General features: G+C 38.2%; 1 protein-coding gene across 1 annotated transcript in view; it reads left to right on the top strand.

Moving 5' to 3' along the window:
* Window positions 1-1,902: 1,902 nt before the first annotated feature.
* The window catches only part of DLGAP2 (DLG associated protein 2), a 149,406-nt gene continuing 131,149 nt past the window's right edge, over window positions 1,903-20,159 (top strand). The window contains exon 1 of the mRNA XM_065679172.1: window positions 1,903-2,178. The gene's annotated coding sequence lies outside the window, so the exon portion shown is untranslated. The remainder of the gene's footprint in view (window positions 2,179-20,159) is intronic.

The raw sequence follows: 20,159 nt of genomic DNA, 5'->3' as shown, positions 1-20,159 counted from the left end.
AAATTCTCTTGCATAATCCTCCAAATAAATAGGTTGTGAAAACTAAGGAATATTTTTTGTATGCGAAAGAGATTCAGTAAAAATTTGTGACTGTATATATCATTAGAACAATATTAGTCTTCATTATGTAGTTGGCTTCTAATGTGGCTATTTCATAATATAATATTCCTCCTTCAGTTTTTGTTTATAAAAAGTATTCTTTAAAAACTATGGGACAGTAGATTTATTTTTTTTGAGGTTTCCCAAGCATTCCTTCACTGTGGCATTAGGTGTGCTGCAGGAACCTCAGGAGAACAAATGATCAAAAAACTATTAGAAGTTCATTATCATGAAATTTGTCTGCAGTGTGGAGCAGATCCAGATACAGAGTCTGTCAGAGCTATTTGTACTCAAATACAGCAGCAAACAAGTGATGTCTGTGTGAGATGTCAGAAGAGTGTAAGTGCAGATTTTGCCATTTTCATCCCAGATGAGGAGAGAGACTACATAGTTCGGTTTTCTTTGAGTAAGGATACTCATGGTACTGCTTTATAGGTCCATCTTGTAAACATGATCTTCAGAATTGCTGTCATATATATGCGTGCATCAACAAGATAGACATTGAGACAAGCAGTATCAGTGTATTTTTTTTTTCTTTTTAAAAATTGAGTCTTCTTTTGGTTTTGCACAAATATTTTGTGTTACTAGATAGTGCCGCCATGGCGTGTCCCATTCTTACTTTGAAATGACAGTCTTAACATAATGAGAATGGTCGATACTAACAGCCCTTATGTTAATATGTATGCTCCAAATTATGGTAAAGAGAAATCATCCTTATTCCGTATGGAAAATGTCCTGAATCGCTAGACAGGTAAATTATATGCCTGCATTACGTTCCAGGCGTAGCTGTACACAAATGACCTGTTATGTAGCACAGGCAGAAATATTTTTGAACTTTAACTCACTGTGAAAGGGATGTAAGAGAAGAGTAGAGGTAGCTGAGAAAAATAAAAGCCTGGAAACAGGGACTTCACTTACATAGATCTTTATTTGGAGACTCACTGTATAGCCGTGCCACTGGACAGCTCGCAGAATGCTAGAGGAAATAGTTCCCATTTCACAATTTGCCAGGGTGGAGACATACTCTTTTCACACACAACTGTAAAAGCAACAGAATGTCCTGTCTTGCTTTACTCACTTGCATTTAATAATTAAGCCATGACACTATTCTGCTAAAAGATTGTAGACTGTATATTTAATTACAAATGTAGCTGTATTAAACACTGAAAGGGATGCTTATGTATCTGGTTAAACTGGAAAACACCAAACACTAAATCCATCCTGATACCTGTGTTTAAACATGGTAATTCTATTTAACTCTAGTAACTCTATATGAACTTCAGGAGACAGTAAAAATCAAGGTGTTACTTAATGCTTCTTCAATAGCAGTTACTTAATTAGATGAGATACATCCAGATGATCTCAGTGTATTAACAGGTGGTTTGGATCTCACACTGAACAAACACAAAGCAAACTCATTGAGATTTACAGTTATCTCACTTTGGGAAAAGCATTCCATCTGAGGTAATCCAGCAAGATTCATTAACAAGACCTCTGGTGATCCAATAGTTTTTAATGTGACCCTTGGCCGAAAGCACAGCATGAAACAGCTCCTTTCCAAAAGTCATGTAACTGCTGGTGCAATGCCGGGTGGGTGCTAAAGCCAGGCATGCCCTTAGCTAGGCAGACAGCTAAACTTCTGACCTAATCACACATTTCCCAGGTGTTTTACATCCAGATGGCTTCAAATTCATGTGAGCTCAATTAGGATGTAACTGTTTGGTGAATTTCAGGTGAAGTATTTTCCCTATCACCACTGGCCACTGTATTAGCTTCCCCTGTGTTTTCTGTAGATGTGGACAATCTCTGCTACTTCAGAGACAGATCAGAATATAAACCACAGCAAAGTATCTGTCTGGTTTTTATGTGAAAGGAAAAATAATTTTTTTATAACCCTTGCAGTTGATCAGCTGAAACCCTAAAGTATGAGATTTGATTATAGTCATTGTCTTAATGCAGAGCTGCAAGTGTTATGGGCATGTTGAGAACTTCCAGAACCTGGATTAAAGCATCTCTTTTACAATGATATCTAATCTCGTCCTAAAGCTCCAAGCGATGGCGAGTCCACCAGCTCCCCTGGTAAGCCGTTCCAATATTTAATTACCCTTAGTGCTAGGAAATTGCAATGTTGTGGAAAGGTTTAATTTGTCTAATTTCAGCTGCCAGTCTTCCTTTTGCTATGCCTTTGTCAGTAAGACTGAAAAGTCTCCCTTTTCCAGATATGTTTTCTGAGCAAGTTTCTATGAAATACTGATTTGCAGTATCCTGTGGAAAAGGATGCACACAGAAGCTTGTGTTCCTTTTCTGGCTGTGTCGCCTGGCTTAATGAAGTTATTGCCTTGATCTGCAAACGTTGATCCTCCATATCTTTAGACTATCACAATTTTAATCCCGTTATGACTACTACACAATTATAGTTAGTAGTCAAGACGCCTCTCAACTTTCTTTCTGGTAAATTGGATATGTTGTACTCTTTAAGGCTCACACTGTAAGACTGGTTTTCTGACAGCTGTCCTAAGAACTCTCCATTTTTCTCAAAAAAATATAAAGAATATGTTCATGTAGAGATTTTGTAAATGCTGTTCTATAGAAGAAAAGTAATTTCTTATTTGTACATAACACCTCCTTTCTCACTCTCCCTTTTTAGGCATTTAGCTACAGTGCACAACTGCCATCTCAGGTTGCAGTGTCTGTGTCAAGCAATCCAAGTAGTGATCCCAAAATTTACCTAATAGAATAGGAATGAATGGTTTCCCTCTAGTTTGATGGGGCTAACGTGAGATAAGAGGAGGAAGGGAATGCTTCTTTAGGAGCACAGGAAATCCAGCGTCTTCCAATCTAGCTATACCTCGGTGGGCACCTAGTTTTGGTGATCATTATTCCAAAGAGAAAGGAGGATTAGCTAGCATGTATGTGTCTCTAGGGAGCAGGATGAAAAAAGGGATAAGGACTTCTGTAAAGATATAACATTTCTTCCTGACTTTCAGGAGCCTGCTAAACAGAAAATGTGGTGCTGGTAGTCCCTGTAACTGAAGGCTTTTTCTCAGTCTTCTTAAGCAAGTTACTCTTATTTACTCAGATAATTACACTCCTTCATAATCCCACCCATGCCTTCACAGTAGAACCTTGAGAGATCTGGGTTCCAGAATTATGTTTTTCTATCTGACATATAAGTGTGCCACAAAACTGGCCAGGTTATAATGCATTAAACCGTTCCTTGGGCCTTTGCCTCACAGAATAGAATCTTCCATGGTGTAGGTCTTTGTTCCCAGATGTTCCCAGTCTTCTTATTTGTTTGCTTCATAACACATTTTGGTGGCAGTAACTTGTCCAAGCTGTTGCAGTACTTCGTCCAAATAAATTATTTGGTTTCCTTATAATTTTTTTTTTTCTCTCAGTAGTGAGGAAAAGATGGTGTTTTGGACTCCAGCTTTTACTTGAAGGATAAGTTATGTATTTTATATAACAGACTTAATTGTAAGATTTTGGATAGATGCATAAAACTGCAGTGTATATAAAGGCCAAACTGAGGGAACCCTGGCTTCCAGGGGAACGTCCTTAGGAATAGACTGCTTATGAGTTGTGTCTGCAGCAGCATAGCTCTTGCATTCATTACATTCCTTTTCTGTGCAATGGCCCAGAGATAGAGAATGGCTCTCTCACAAGTCCCTTTGTAGACAGAGAAAATACTAGTTTGGGGTTTTTTAGATATGAGCTCATGCCCTTGGAATTGCAAAGGCACCAAGGTATTTACTGCTACACTGAGTTATGCCCATTCAACTGCATATGTAATAACTGTTGTATGGTGTTCTTTCCAATGGCTGTGAAGTGTGCTTGTGAATTCTTGTTCTGATTGCATATGTAGTAATTAGCTGCCATCCGAGTTAGGACTCTACAGTAGACAATCCAAACGCACCTTCTGCCTCTCTGTTGAATTTACTTTTAATTGAGCCTTGGCACAGAGTGTTTGCTTCTTTCTTTACTAGCACCCCAAGGTATCCAAACTTTTTCAGTAAGATTTACAGACTTTTTCATTTTATTAATGATGAATTCTATTTTGTTGCAATTCTTCTAAGTAAGCTGGAGGTTTTACAGAATACCTCAGGGACAAATCTGTGGCTGGTTATTTATTTTAACTGTTCATTGTGGAAGATGTAATGCTAGATTTCAACTTCAAAATGTTTCCTTTTTTTTTTTTTTTTTTGTTTTAAAGGCATTTAGTAGTCTAGGGAAAAGGCTGTTGTCTTCAGCACTATTGGTAAACCTAAGAGAGCTAAGTGAAATGAGCATTCTCAGGTCTTCATATAATAGCTCTAGCTGTGGTAGGAATTTGGTATGTGCAGTCCTCTGGGAAGTGCTTAGAGAAAGAGGGTCTCAAATGCTAAACAAATGTGAACAAAAATATCCATTTTAATTCCTGGGTGTATCTGATCAAAGTAGTTGGATGGCAACCTGCTCGCTTTCCAGAAAAAATAATACCTTGCCCATATAATAAGCCTCATTTCACAGATTAGTTAATAGCCTACTGAACTGTGCACTTTCCTATCCACAGATCTGCTAGGTCTAAAAGTTAAATGGACTTTTCATTCATTACATCAGTAGAGGGGCTTTGTGGCTGAAATCAAAGTTTACCTGAAAGGGTCTGCTCAACCATATTATTTGCAGTTACTGTAGTATTGAGTCAGAGGTGCAGAAAGTTTCATCTTTATCCTTTTTCTCTGTCTTTGCCCAAAGCATGTCTAAGGTTGGGTAGATTGTAATGAAGAATGGATGTTTTAGAACAAATAACATGGAGTGGTATATAGTACAAGAATATCAACAACAGAATATCAAAATTTAACTTTTTTTATTAGAGTTGACAGATCTTTAAAAAACAAATTTTAGAGATATTTCACAGATGCTTTTGGCTACCTATCCTCTTGATTTTATCCAGGCAAATGCGCCTGCCCAATGAATTGAAGTCCGGCAAAATGCTCGTGGGTTTTTTCTTTCCCTCTAACCTTTCTACTGAACTCTAGTGACATTATTTTTGATTTATACCAAATTCAAAGAGAGCAGGACATTTCAGCTTAGGCTGAGTACAAGCTTGATTAAAAAAACCCAACGCTAAAACAAAATATAAAATGAAAGCCATCAAACCATAATGGAGTGGAGTATGATGAGCTAGTAGACAAAGCAAAACAGGTCACTCGCAGTTGAACTCCCTTTGTGCTTCCTGTTCTGTAAAATTCAATGGACAGAGCTACAAAGAAGAAATAAGCCTTCTTTCATCTACTATACTTCATCTGGTATAGGCCTTATCAGGCTTCATAACATTTTTAACTCTGTTAATTTCTTACACATCTATGTTTGCCCCTTGACTTTTTTGTCTCAAGTAAAAATTGTGAGGAGAAAGCTTCTGTGTACAATATACTTCTTTTACCTTTAGAGACTTAATTAGGATGTAACTGTGCATAGTCCTGCTGTTCAAAATATCAGGCTGCCAGATGAACCCGCAGGTAGAAAACTAAGTACTACATACCAAAGTGGTAAGTCTGATATGTGGATTTGCACTGGGGAGAAAGGCTTAAAAAATTATTTCAAATGAATAGAAATTTATTTGCACGTCACTGAGCAAACCTTTCCAGGAATCAGGATGCATTCAGCATGTGCACTGGGGAAGCTGAGCTGGGGCATGCACAGCACTGTGTTGTACCCCTGCTCCAGAATGCAGACTTAGTCATGGAATAACAAAGACAGGAAAACAGACAAAAATGACTAATTGTGCAGGAACTTGACAGTTGTGTGAATTTCATTCTTTTATTTAAATATTTATTTATCTATCTTCAATTTCACCTGTTCATCTTTCATTTAATATGTGGGGAAAAAAAGGGGGGGGTACAAACTTTTCTTGAAAATGAGGTAATTTCAGAATTACAAGGAGCTATATACTCTTTTAAAATTATGCGTTTTGCAGAGACATACGATGCTGGTGCTTTGTGACATGAGTTTATTTTAACCTTTGGATTACTTGATCTCATTTCTTTGGTTCTTCAATATGATTTATAATTCTTCTACAAGAACTGTATAAATAGCTCTTGCTAGAGAGGCACAGATACTACTACTCATTACTTAGCCATTTGTATGAGTTATACAAAATCTTGATGAGTTCTTCGTAATTCTTGGTCATATCTAATATCAAGTTAAGGATTAATTTTTAATTGTACTTTTAATTCTTTTTTTTTAATATTTTACTAATTATTACTCATAAGTGCTCTGGGGTATTTCATGCTAAGGGTACAGGATGAATCAGAGTACTTACATATACCTCATTTGTTACCACCAAACAGAATTAAAAGGAAATAAAATTTTAGCAAATAATAGCTTGGACTTAGCTAGATACTGCAGAGCTATATAATGTTTTTCTAGTTTGCAAATACATGAATTCATGGCTTGATCCTTCTTTAAATAGTCATTTCTCTTTAGAAAAATCTGCCACATAATTATTTGAGAGCTGCAAGGGCAACAGTAATTATGACATTGGGTTTGTCATATTACCCCGAATGTTCTATTAAGGCAGTGATTTGTCTGTGCTGTCATTCAACTATTCTTGCTCTACATTTAGCCTGTGCTGCTGCTGGTAATTGTTTTGAGCCTATCATGTTGTTGAACATCTTAAATAGCCCCTGCACTTCATAATGTTAAGAGAAACAGGTCAAATGAAGACTGAATTGTTAAAGTCTCCTGGAAGAAATATATTTAGATGTTCTAAACTAATTCTATAGTCCACAAGAACTCATACAAAGAAAGATATTAAACTAGAACTACAGCCAAAGGCAAATCCTTAAGGAGGATAATTTAGATTTCAAATTGAAAAGAGGACAGCCATGTTGGCTCAAAGCATAAATTTGACTTAATCTGCCAAAGTGTGGAGTTGTAATAGATTCTAACATATCTATGAAGTATTGTGTATAGCTATTGAGCCTTCAATTGTAGTTGAAAACTTTGCCTCCTCACTTAAAATCTGTGTCCTTTAATTTCCTCACTTTCATAACATGGATAAGATGTAGCCTTTTCCACAGCTAAATATCGAAAATGCTTTAAAATTTTCAGGTGGTAGTTGCTTAAAATAGACAAGCATGTACTACTGCATTGACGAGGTTTCTATTTACTGTGATTACATACTGTGCAACGCTACTTATATGTTTAGGCCAGCTTGTAGCAGCTGAAGGTTATACCTAGAATATTTTATAAAATAAGTAGTTCATATTATTACATATTTTTCTATATTTAGAACTGGTTTCCAGGGCACAATATGAATCATGACCATTATGATACTTAATGGCCACTTAAGTGATCAAGCAGCACTTCTGTATGAAATTTAGTTCTATGTGTAAACAACAAGGAAGATTTTAAAATGATAGCTTTATAGTGTAGTTCTAAATTATTCTTTAAATATTGCTTTCTCAAAGATTATTTTCTCTAAAACAATGTCACCTCAGGATATTGTTTAAAATTGTGATTATATTTTTGAAATTTGTAGTTGTTTCAGACCTTTTTTTTCCCCCTTTCTCTAAATGAGCAGTCTCAGTTTTGAATTATGAAAGCTATACCAAGGAGAATAGATATTCAGATAACTCTCTACAAGCCAACAAAATCTGCACAGAAGTTTAATGTATTGCATAGATCAGCAGTCAGGAATGTCATTGCTTTTACAAGATTCTTAACAAGAACAAATCATACTGCTGTATAAACGTATTCTTCTGAAAATATTAAATGACACTACTTGAAGTTATAATGAAAATACAGAGTCTTTGCCATTTCAAAGTAAAATTGATGATATAATTTAAATTTTATTTTTAACATAGCTCTGAACTGTTTTCTTATTCAGATCTAGGCCCAGGAAGCGATCATAAGGATCACAGATGATAGCAGCTAGTGCTTTCCAGAGCTGTCTCTACCTCTGTCTAAACAGCTTAGTGTTTCTATTATCTTCCATATACTTGTTGAAGAAAGATCTGTGAAGAGCTGAGTTCCTTAGGGTCCCTGTCAAGGGCTCAGCACAGGAGAACTTTGGAGACAGAGCCTGCACTTCATTACAGAGTCTATCAAACGCAGTGACCAATACAGCTTACTTTCAAAAGCATTCCTTACCCATGCACAGGCAGTGATTCACTTGCTGACATCAATTAGATGTCTCCTCCAGAAGGAATTTTTCCAGCATCACTGAGAAAATAGTGTGAGATATTATTTTCTGCAAGGCAAGGGCTGCAGGCTGGCAATCCTAAACTTCCAGTAGGTAGAATCTGATTGTGCTCCCCCTGATCTTTCCATTTAGACCACAGCCACCAAGGTGTGAAATTTCCAAGTACCTATACTGAGAATTTTAGTTCTAGTGTTTCTTTACTTTCTTATTTTAAAACTTTTTCACAGACTTTTCTTTAAACTGAAAACTATGGAGTCAGATGTTTTAAAAAAGTACTTTAAAGTGATTGAGAATCATAACAAGATTCACAGAACCATTGGGGAAGCAAAAGACTTACGGCTATGGGAATCTGTCAGCAGTGTGTTAAATTAGTAACTGTGTGTAGGCTCAATATGAGATTTAACAGGTGTCCCAGATATGTTGTGCTGACTCTCTGCATTGAAGTGAATCTTATTCTGGTTACTATGGGGAGGAAGGAGAGAAAAAGGGATTTTGCCAGCAAAGGAGCTACTTCTGCACATTCCAGAAAGAATCAGAGAAGCATAACAGCAGGCCAGCTTCAGGTGCCTTTCACTGGATCTCCTGCACTTTAAGAAGAGACAGTTAGTGCATGTGGGTTGAGGATGGTAGAGAATCCCATGAAACACAGCTGAGAAGGAAGCATTTTATTAGCCTACATCCGAAACAAAAGCAATACCTTCCTCAACATGTTTCCAACATGTTTTGTCTGTTTACCATGTCAGAGTCTTAGAAGCACTTTTGTATTTTGTAAACTGCAGTGACAATGAAGCCCCTAGAATGGAAAGCAGCTATGTTAGCTAAATTATGTTGCCTGTTGCTATGGGAACAGTAGCTCACAAATTTTTATGTAAGCGCTTGAGCTACAATTCTTATGACATCTTGTTCTAATAAAGCGATGTTTATACTTCACCCACCATCAGGGTTTTGCTTTGTTTTAATGACAGCATTGGGCAGTAATCCCCAGGAGCAACTGCTGAAATAATACACCATTCCAAAGAAATATTTTTCATAATCATTAACTGAGCAATTTTTGAATTGTAACATAATCGGGAAGATATCAACCTTTAAATCTGATTTATATCCCCATTGCCAATGGTTTAAATACATACAGCTACAGGAAAAAGCAGTCTAACCATTGTTGCAATTAAGACTTTACCTGCCTCCTTTCCATATCCCTTTTATATCCTTTTTTGTTTTAATTTGAGATGTAGCCAGAAATATTCAATATTAAAATTGGCTTTGGAAGTGAAGCCTAAGCCCTCATGCATTTTAAACAAAGCCTGGTTTCCTATTATATCTTATAAAGCATTTTCACTGAATCCAAACAAACATTTTTTTTTTCCCCTGCAGAAAATTACCTGCATTCTTACTTTCCACACCATGCAAGATGCACCCACTGTAACTGTTCATTTCTTATTCAATAAAATAGTGTTATATTTGTCTCAAATCACAAATTAGAATTTGAAACTCATTTTCCCCATAATATTATTTTATCAAATTGCGTAGTTGCTAAATAAAGAGAGGATTATGTACCTGCAAGAGATGAGAAACAAGCCAAGCAAAAGATGTTTTCCCTGAAACACTGTATTCACGTTAAGCATGTGATCCAAATAAAATGGGTAAATATTATGAGAAGAAAGCATTTTTTATCAATATGGAGATGCACTCACTAAAACATGTAAGGAGATGCACTCAATAAAAGATGTAAGATATAAATGTAGGAAGCATTTTCCCCTTAAAAAGATACTATTTTTCAGTCATAACATGTAATAACCTCATTAAACAGAGTAGTTATCTTTAAACTCTTCAGCTTCCACTTGCCCCCATAATTTGTCATCTAGGCTCACTTGTATGGCCATCATCTCAAAGACATCCCAGAGCAAGTGCATTCCTTGGGCAAACAAGGCATGCTCTGACAAAAGACTTGCACAGTGTTCCGCCAAGCATTTTGAGGGTCTTTGCTAGGATCTTTATTACTGTACCAGCAGGAAAGATAAGTAGTAATAAAAACCATTTCTTTGGTCTTTATTTTCTTTGATCAAACCTTCCTTTCCTCCTTGTAGGTGTAATTATCCAGCCTTTCCTATTGTAGGACAGGGTCATCCCTTTTGGACACATCTGATCTGAATCTGTCTGACATGTACCAGTTCAGTGAACCATATCATCCAGTGCCTGTGAATACATCTGCCATAGTGAACTGAAGTGGGCTGGGATGCGAGTCCCTGCACTACCATGTGGCCACCCAAGTAGTTGAGTGCTGGCTCATTATGCTGTGTTGCTCATGTATGTTTCAAGAACTAAAGCTGGCCATGCATCTTTCCCAAAAGAACAGTTATGATAAGGCACCTTATTTGTGAAAGTAGAAAATGGATGAAGTGATTTCAGTGGTACGAGCAAGAGCTGTATAGTGTCAGCCTACCTCAAAGCCTTTGTAATGGCCCAGACCCATTTTGTTTGCATGTGTTGTGGTTTAACCTCAGCCAGCAACTCGGTCCCATGCAGCTGCTCACTTGCTCCTGCCAGTGGGATGGGGAAGAGAGTTGGAAGGGTAACAGTAAGAAGACACATGGGTTTAAATAAAGACAGCTTAGTGGCTAAAACAAAAGCTGCTTGTGCAAGCAAAGCAAAACAAGGAATTCATTCACTGCTTCCCACTGGCAAGCAGGTGTTCAGCCATCTCCAGGAAAGCAACAGCTTTGGAAGACAAACACCACCCCGTCCTTCTTCTTCTCTCCTCCCTTCCCCCAGCTTTATATGCTGAGCATGATGCCATATGGTCCGGGATATCCCTTGGGTCAGCTGGGGTCAGCTGTCCTGGCTGTGTCCCCTCCAAACAACTTGCATACCCCCAGCCTTACACGCTGGTGGGGTGGGGTGAGAAGCAGAAAAGGCCTTGACCGTGTGTAAGGTCTGCTCAGCAATAACAAAAATGAACCTGTGTTATCAGCACTGTTTCCAGTACAGATCCAACCCACAGCCTCATACAAGCTACTATAAAGGAAATTAACTCTATCCCAGCCAAAACGAGCACAATGTGTAAACCAGACTCATGCAGGTAACCCTGAGCAACAGTCTGTACTTTCACAGAGATATTTTCTCATTCTGACTATTGCGCTTGTTTCCTCTGCGGCCATCAGATAGCTGAGTTTTCCCCATTATGGCCTACACAAAACTGTGGAGCAGTTCTTTCCGTGGTGTGTGTTATTGTAGTGCCTTTGAAATTAATTGAGCCATGACACTTTGCAGGGACTGAGAAATCACAGAATAGTTAGTGTTGGGAGGGACCTCTGGAGATCATCTAGTCCACCCCCTCACTCTCTAATACCTATGGAACTTTCTGAAGATATATTAAAAATATAACTCAGAACAGCCTGATGTATTTTTGAAAGAAAAGCTTTAAAAGCCCTTCCTGCAAGGTCTCATAAACAACTTTCCTTGCATGATAAGTTAAATAAGTTTTGTCACCAGGAACTTTTCTGCAACTGTATCTATTTTCCAGTAATTTCTGCAGTCTTTCTGCTCCATTTGATTTTTCTGTTACCGATTGCTGTCACTTAAGATGAAGAATAAATTGCATTCTTTCAAGCAAACCCAGTTATTGTTCCAATTAAGAAAGTGGCAGGACTCCCAGGTCAGGATTTGCTTCATGCACTAACTTCTGCCAAGGTGGATTATCGCTGTGTTTGTTGACTGTTGCACATTTTAGTGGCATTAGTGAACTTCATGTTTTTGAATAGATGTTGTACTATTCGCTCCTGGTAATCTCTAACATGTTGCATGAGGTGTTCTTATGTTACTGTTTAAGATCATAGCTTGTCTGTGTTTTCTTCACCTCTTCTGTGTTTTAGTGCTTAGTTTTTAAAATATTGCATGCAGTTTACATGGCCTTTTGCAAACCTCTCCTAACACATGTTATGCAATAGGGAGCATGTCTGCAATAAGAATGAGGGAGGTGATGTGAAAGTTTCAAGCTTTTTATGTCTTTGAACGATCTTTTTTATTTATTGAGAATAGAGTACATTTTGTAAAGAGGAGCTTTCTCAAACAGATACCAAAATCTTACTTGATTTGCACACAGCAAATTATTTTTTCTTGAAATACAGGCGTACTAAAAGAACTGAGGTATTTTTTTTTCCCATTTTTCCCATGATTTTCCCATCAGTGCTGGATATGCAAAGAATGCTAGATAAGGTTTTGGGTATGCTAGGACAAGATAAAAGTATAAGCTATTGCTGTCTTCAACTGTTTTCATGGTAGCCTTGTATATTTAATGTTTCTAAAAGGTATGAAAAATTGAAATTTTATGAATCTGTAGAGGCTCCAGACCAGCCTTGGCAAAACTTTCTTCTGGATTGTTATGGCAACTCTTACTTTTCTCAAACCCTGACACAAAGTTCAACATCCCTAAAAATTACATCGCTGCTTTGCCTGTGTTTTCATTACCCAACTGTGACGTAGCCGTAAGTATGAGCATGGGTGGGGGATTTTATAGGGCGTCCCTTGGAGCAAGCAGGTCAGTGGATTTCCACAGGTTAGGCAGTGGAGTAGCATAGACTGTGGCAGGGCTGTGGATGGTGGAAGCTCTCACTTCTGAGTTTGCAGATCTGGATGTGAGCAACACCACAATCTGCTAAGTGTGTGGGTATGAGAAATGGGAGGGCGGTGGCCTTCTCACCTTTTGTGCCCTGGCCTCCAAGCTTTGAGTTATTCAGCAATATAGGAGGCTTAGCCCACACTGAGCAGTTACTGCTCTGGATAATCTGTGTGCCAGGTCTCAGGGGCATGCAGTGGCATCCGTCAGGTGGCAAATGAAAGCTGGGTTGCATAGACTCATATAGGCATTGTGGTATAAGGCTTCCCAGTGTGAATCAGTGTCCCTACATGTACGAGTCGCCTCCTGGAAGGGTTCAGGGTAATAAATAGCAAGCTACAAAAGACTATTGTTAGTAACTACAGTCTAGAACTAATTGTCGTATTTGTTTTGCTTACAGTTTCACTTCTTTTTTTCCCAAAAGAATTTTAAGTCTTCCTATGAACTGGGTTAAAACTGATAAGGAGAAGAAAGGATAAGGATAAGGAGCAGGAAATGCAAAGGGCTGTGGGAGCACAAGGGCTATGGGTGTTTCTTGCCAGTATGCTGCAGACTGGCACGGAAGGTCATGCTGTTAGCTGCCATATTTGGAGCTTCCAAAAGAGCTCAGTTTGGAAGAGAAGACAGCAGGGAAGAACTCTGCTTCCAACTAGACCCTAGTCACTAGTGTGTGCACCTCTTATGTTAGCCCAAGTGTTCAGAGGGTTGTTTTTCTGTATTGGACAAGAAGTTTTGAAAAAGTAATTTAATCTTTGGCTTTGATTCTAGAAAAAAAAGAAAAAATCAGCTGGTGTTTAATTTTCCTGGGGTTTTGTTTGCTTGTTTGTTGGGGATTTTTATTATTTCCAAGGAATTTCACCAACAAGAACTCTGACGTGGTTTACTAGTACATTAAGGACCTTATTCTACATTTGAATTTATATGGTGACATTCATTTCACCTGACTATGTACTTACATTGTAAATGTCTATGTTAATGCTAGTTACCCCAGACTCACTTTTCAGTAAATGGAGAGAAGCAAGTACTTTCAGGATATGATTCATCTGACCTATTTAAGATATCTGTTTTAGAATTAGATGAACAGCACCCTATACACCCAATAGCACTTTATCTCAACATTGACTATATATGGACTTAACACCATTTGCTAAGATTTATTTAGGCAGTCGAATCTTGCTCCTGTTGAGTCAAGTAAGCACACTAGAAAAGTTCAGGAAGTAGCACTTCTAAAGTACTTTATGTTGGTATTTTGGTAGAATTCTAGTTGATTAACACAAATCTTTTGTCAGTTTTTACTGAATGATAAGTAAAATGTATTTTCCATCAGCTACTCTTCATAAGAATTGCTAATGTATTAAGTATACAGCCAAGTCTTAATTAATCAGGATAACCGATGAGCAGGGTAACTTGCACAAAATGAATTCCTATTTAGGCAAATGGAAATACTGAAGTCTAATTTCCCATGAATTGTGTTCATTCTCTGACTTTCCACTCCCCTCTTCCCAACACTCCTTTACTGTCCCACAGAGCAGCCCAATGCTGTTGCTACCCTGCAACTGGGTGAGCATTGCCCAGCTAATACCCACATGCCGGCTGGGCCCTTGGCTTCTGCAGACTCCAGTGTCGTGGCTGCCTTCTGTCTCAGTGGAGACTCTATTATTCATTCCTGTACTCATTTTCTGATTTTCACAAATTATAGCTAGGAATTCTTTTTCTCTTTTAAATCAGACCGTGAATTCAGTCAGTGGGGAAGCTGCCAGCTGTCAGACAAATGGACAAACTGATTGCATAAGTCAGATCTTCTTAACAGTCTATGCTAAAAGTACAAATAAGACATATATAAATAAGACTACCAGAATATGTAGTGAAATTGTGGTTGTGGACATCTACTATCAATAATGCTGTTGAATATGCAGTAGGGATATCCCTAAATTAGTATTTATTTGAGTGGTAAATCTTCATAACACAGTGTCACAGGTATACATCCATACTCTTTAAAGACAAGGTTCAGTCAGTGTTCGTAGTAAATCCTTAGCTGCAAAAATGCAGGCTTTGCTAGCTGAGAATGCAGTGTTTGAAGTGTTATTATGGACTCTCGTTGCCAGTGAAGGAGACTGAGGCACACACAGTGTTGACAGTGAGCATGGGGAGCACAACTGAAAGTGGACTCTCAGGAGAAATGTTGGTTCCAAGCCACATGACAGCAGCACAGGCTGGGAGTGAGCAGGGGCAGCAGACCTTGTATGCTGCCCGCAGCAGGCACAAGGGACCTTGCCATGAGGAACTGTCTTCCACTTGGGAACACTTAGGGTGTTGCTCCCACCGATCTCTGCACTGGGATTACTTAGTCCAGTGCACAGGGGCTCCTGCCCTTTGACCCAGCTTTACCCTGCTGTTCCATGCTTTTTGTGAACTTTGTGAAGAATAAATTTTAGCTGAGCTGATACCTGGCCCTTTCTAACACAAAACGTTTGGCAGCTCCTCAGGTGCATAAATAGGCTTAACAGTGTTAAAATCAAGTTAGGTCAGCTTAAGGTGGCTGAGGCTTGTTTCTGCACTGTAATTCATGTTTCTTTCATATCTCTATACTGTTAGTCATGCATGAATTCATCCTGCTCAGGCTCCGAGCTGGTCATTTGTGAGCAAGTTTCAAGCCAAAAATCCATGTGGCCATGATTAGCGTGGTACAGTATGGAGCTAATAAGGCCCTGCCGGGAACTGAGCTGAAGCCCAGTGCTGTGCTAAAGACAACTTGCATGGCTATTGCATAGAACTTGACTCAGACATAACCATCAGAGCCTGCATTTTTGCAACAAGCTATATACAAGACCCTCAATACTGAAAATCTCATGTTGTATTTTACCTGCAGTTTCATGAAGGAAGAGCTGACTGAGACATTGGGCTAACGAACAAGTGTTGCAGAAGCACAGGATTCAGAAAACACTGTTAAAGCTGATGATAATTGTGAACAGCACCTGTTCAAATACGGTCTTTCAGATGGAATAGAGTGCTGCTTAAAATGCACTTTTAAAAAGCAGGCTCTGTATCCAGCTGCCCGAGAGAAGTCTCACAAGTACTTCTAAAGCTCTAATCATGATGCTGGGCTTTTCAGGCCTTTTTTTTTTTTTTTTGATTCTTTTTTTTTTTGCTGATACTGGCTTAAAAGGTCAGGGAGTTCATGTAACGTTCATTACTTTGACCTAGCAGCATCAGGCATCTGTAGCAGTTAACTCTGTGGCTATTAGTCTCTAAACCCTTGGAGTGAGGGCTAAAAGCCTCAAAGTCCTGAGCTTTGAGTTTTCTCATGTTCCAACAAAAAGATTTTGCTATTGAAAATGACACAAACTATACCTCAAGTGTATCAATAAGGTCGTAATGTGGGGTGGGAATAGAAGAACTAGAACTGACTGCCCGCTTTAATTCTTACACAGCTAGAATACACAAGTGCATATTAGAAACACAGGATTTGGGAATTTGGGTGGTTCTTTTTTATTATTTAATTTATTTATTTATGGAATAATATCTGTCCCTAAGGCTTAGTGAAGTGCTTCTAATCAGTAAGGCATCCGGCTGAATAAGAACTCACATTAGACATTTTACTTTTATTTGTCTCCATAGAAACTGAATGTTCAAATGTGTTAAGTTATTTTTGTCTTTGGAGTCTTTATATGCCTCAGTATTTGGACATGTGCTCAGGGGAGAAGCTGTGATCTCAATTAAACTGTGTTGCCTTATGTACCATCACCAGGTGAATGAGATGTATTGGAATGACTGGTGTCGCAAAATAAACTCTGGAAGGAGAAATTCAGAACTCTGTATTGCAAATTGTCCTGGGTTTACCTAGGGGTTAACCCTAACATTCCACCAAATTACAAAATCTGTGCATGAATTATATCCTATTCAGAATATCCAGAGCCAGCATTTTGTCACTGTTGTGCCTTTGAAGTCTAATTCAAATTGGGAAGGCCATTGAAAGATGGTTATCAATGTGGCTGAGTGAAATTTAATCTCACTTGGTACTTTGTTTCTCATCAGAGACATTATAATTCTTCAGAATCAAGGAAAAAGACCATTGCAGCTGAGTTAAAACTCACTTTATTTTGCTTTTTAATTTAGAGTTTTGTTAAAGAAAAGCTGTTGTCCAGATTAGGAAAGCTCAGATAATGAAGAGCTTCCGAGACTGGCTCAGTGGTAGAGAGCTTCAGTAGCAGCACTTCAGAGAATGACTGCTTTCCATCCTATGACTTAGGACAAAAGCTGGTAGTTATTTTTATTGGCTTTATTAGGATACAGGTAATGTCAGAAATTCAGTTGCTGGGTGTTGTTACTGTACTGAATTGGTAGATATTGGTATTAAAGTTTCATCACTTCCTAGTCAGTAACAAGACTTACCCTCTTTTAAAATAAAAATATTTTTATTGCATGGAGGACAATGAGAATGACTGATGATAAAACAGCAACCATAAACAAAAATGAAGGCAATATGAAGCCACATTCATTGTGTCATATAATAGCTTACATTCATTTGTTGTTTGCTGTTGCAAGTCAGAGAGACAAAAGTAAAGGGAAGCCATGGGAAGTGCAGGAAAGATGACACCTAGAACATAGTGACAGACAGAAAGAATACCATGCAGAGCCAGAAAATTGTCAGCATACAGCAGAGAACAAGCTCGATATTTATACAGATGCTGTGACATGAACACAAGAACATATTATGTCTCCATAGCAAAGAACTTTGCTGCCTCCAAGCTACCACACAGTAAAGTCTCTAATTTCTTGTCAAAGGCTTTAAGTTAACTAAAGCACAGACACACCTTTAGCCTGCAAGTGATAAGAATCCACGGGATGCTAAAAAGCAGTTTTAAGGAAAACACAGTAAGCAGTTTCATGGAGAGGTATACTGGAAAACAGGTCAGATAGCAAAGGAAAGGAGTACAGTACTTTTATGTTCCAGATAGCTGTGTACACTCAGAGAGATGCCCGTTAATTGCATGGTGCTGTCAAAAAAATGCCATGTTTTATGGACTAAATCCAGTTCTCCAAGTTTATATTTTCTTAGGGTACACAAAGCCATTTTTTTAAGACAAGTAAGTTTGTGTAATCAAATTAACAGAAGGCATTCTGAGCAAAGAGCATATGCTATGAATGGCGTGCTATCTCTCTGCAGAGGGTAGTCACTAAATCATATAAACCAGATGCTAGCAACTATCTTGTTAGCTAGAACATATCTGGCTTCTGAGCAAGCTGTACTTTCATTGTTGCAGCGCCACACTTGCAGAATTATTTCTTGCTTTAAGAATCACAAATATGCCATCTTATTTTTCTGAAGCGAAAATTGAACCAGATACAATGCTGTGAAAGAATACTCAAGTGTGAGAACTCCATTCACTCATAAAAGATGGAGAAAGGTTGATGTAGTATGCAACAGAGCTAATACTTTTGTAGTCTTCAGTATAAATGTGCAGTATTCCAAATCTGTATGAGCCACTTGTTAAAACCTAGGATCACACAAAAAAAAACCCTAACAAATTATAAGGCACCTCTGCAGAACCTCCGGCCAATGTCCCACTCATAACAATGCCAATCTGGAGTTGCTCAGGGCCTTGTAAAGTCAAGTTCTGAACATCTCCAAGCACGGAGATATCTGCAGCCTTACTAGAAAACTTGCTCCAATGTTTGACAGTCCTCAAGGGTGCCCTGTAATTCACAAAGGACCCCCAAGTCCTTTTCTGCAAAGCTGACTTCTAATCAATTGGCCACCAACCTCAGCTGTGGCAAGAGGTTGTTACATGCCAGGTGCAGGACATTTGGCATTTGTCTTGAGTTTATTACCATCGTGTTTCTCTAGCCTGTCGGGTCCTTCTAAATTGCAGTCCTAATCTCCAGCATACTGACCTTTCCCCCTAAACTGACACTGTTGCTGATGGGGGACTCTCCATTCATCCAGACATTAATGAAGGTGTTAAGTAGTACTGACCCCAGTTTTCACCTCTGGAGATGCCACTAGTATCCAGTCACCAGCTGAACTTTTTATTAGTGATCACAACACTGCAAATCCTCCTGTCCAGCTGATCTTGCATTCCCCATAAGAATGGATAGTCCACCTATCCAAACCCATGGCTCTGGATGTATGAATAGGGGTTAGTTATACTAATAATACATGTAGTATTTCTGAATGTTAATGCACTGCATTTGTATTATTCTCACTGAAAACGGTATGCTTCCAGTACATGATTAGTATTTAGTCAGTATACTAAGATGTTTCTGGCTGTGCAGCTGTTTCCACTTCAATTCAAAGTGTCTTTGGAATTGGGTGTTTCAAATACAGATATTATCTTATTCTGCATTTGAGTACTGTTCCAGATGGACTGATAAGTGATTATTTCTGAAAGCAATATTATATGGCTAAATTCCTATAGGCCTGATCCCAATAATGCTGAAATCAATGAAAATAGACCCATCAAGGTATTAAATGAGACTCGGTGAACTCCCAAGGTGACATTAAACAGATGTAGTTACATTACAGAGGCACTGGTAAAAACAGCAGCAGAGTAGAGTATAAAGGAAGCACCTTAAGTACGATAGTGCTTAAACTACTTAAACTGTAGTTTAAACCTTAACCTGTAGCATTTTATTAAATTTGCAAGATTTCACTATAAATATTCATGATACTACTCATCATATTGAGAATTCAGATGGGGGTGAGGCAGTAATGCTTTAGGCCAGGACCCCAAGCAAGATAGTCAAAAGAATTTTGGAAAAGCATGGGATATTTAAAATATGCGTTATAAAAGGTATCACAGTAGATTTGGGTCCTTGTCCTGCAATATTGACCCATTTCTTAGTGCAGACGGAGTAGATGCTGAATTAGTATTGAGATATTATAGTGAAAAGCACCAAAGAAATATAAATATTTTCACACAAAGATAAACTCTGTTACTTTCAGAAATATTCAAGAACAACAGTTTTGCTACCTTAGCTGTTTTGGGGAATGATTTTTCCCTTTCTGATCAAATTGGAAACCTGCTTACAGCAAATTTCAGTCCTATAGAATAGTCTCAATCATAAAGAATCCACAAAAACAGTGTTATTTGCATTTTTTAAATGGTATGCTCGTATGCTTTCACCTAGAACTTTGAAGCTTTTCAAGTAATACAAGATTAGAGATGGTTCTGGAAGTTTTGAGTCACATATGAGCACTTACCTTTATGTGTTAAGGCCAGTATAGTTCTGCTCCTAAAACCCTGCTTTGGAGATGAATTT

This window comes from Lathamus discolor, chromosome 5 (assembly GCF_037157495.1).
Source record: "Lathamus discolor isolate bLatDis1 chromosome 5, bLatDis1.hap1, whole genome shotgun sequence".
In the NCBI taxonomy this organism is placed as follows: Eukaryota; Metazoa; Chordata; class Aves; order Psittaciformes; family Psittacidae; genus Lathamus; species Lathamus discolor.
This window is presented reverse-complemented; position numbering and strand designations above follow the sequence as displayed.